Source organism: Syngnathus leptorhynchus, unplaced genomic scaffold (genome assembly GCF_054491065.1).
Source record: "Syngnathus leptorhynchus isolate UIUO unplaced genomic scaffold, UIUO_Slep HiC_scaffold_607, whole genome shotgun sequence".
NCBI classification, from domain to species: Eukaryota; Metazoa; Chordata; class Actinopteri; order Syngnathiformes; family Syngnathidae; genus Syngnathus; species Syngnathus leptorhynchus.
In genome coordinates, this window is record NW_028232499.1 from 2,501 (window position 1) to 3,298 (window position 798).

The window sequence follows — 798 nt, forward strand, 5'->3', positions numbered from 1 at the left end:
ATCTTTGAGACAAGCATATGCTACTGGCAGGATCAACCAGGTAGGAGAGAGGGTGGCTGGGTAGCGCCTCTCGCTCGCCGGCCCGCCGGAGCGGGGGCTCGCGCGACTGTTTTCCGGACGCCGGCCGCGGTTCGCGGGGGCTCTAGGTGGTCTGACGCTGCCGCGGGGTGAGATGGATCGGGCTGGACCCGGCGCAGCCGAAGCCGAGGACGCGGAACCTCGAATGCGACCCTCGCGGACCCCTAAACGAGAGGAGCTGCGCCCGGCCTCGTAAGACACCTCTTCTCCGGTGCTAGGTCGACCCCGACGCCGCTGGCCGCCGCCGCCGCCTTGCCGCTATCCCTCCGCACGTTTGGGGCCGGTGGCGACCCGCAGGACGGCCGACAACTCGCTCGTTTGGCGGGGCGATGCAAGGTTAGGCGAACTGGGCGGTAACTCGGGTTAGTCGAGGGGACTTCGCGGTGGACAGGGGGGTGCGAATCCGGCCGGGCGGCCCTTCGATGGAGCCTGGTGCAGGGACATTCAATGGGATGAGCCGCGCTCGCCGCGGAACCTTCGAGCGCCGCTACTCAGCAAGTAAACGAGAGGGAGCTGCGCCCGGCCTCGTAAGACGCCTCTTCTCCGGTGCGAGCGCCCCGACGCCGCTGGCCGCCGCCGCCGCCTTGCCGCTATCCCGCCGCGCGTTTGGGGAGGGAGGGCGACCCGTAGGACGGCCCGCCGACTACACGACCGTTTGGCAGAGCGAGTGCAAGGTTAGGCGAGCTGGGCGGTAACTCGGGTTAGTCTGGGGAGACTCGC

At 69.0% G+C, this 798-nt stretch overlaps 1 non-coding gene across 1 annotated transcript in view; it reads right to left on the reverse strand.

Annotated features, from left to right (window-relative positions):
• Window positions 1–43, reverse strand: part of LOC147036465 (18S ribosomal RNA) — a 1,907-nt gene extending 1,864 nt beyond the window's left edge. The window contains exon 1 of the ribosomal RNA XR_015065126.1: window positions 1–43. This exon is cut by the window's left edge and continues 1,864 nt beyond it. This is a non-coding gene — a ribosomal RNA (18S ribosomal RNA).
• Window positions 44–798: the final 755 nt, after the last annotated feature.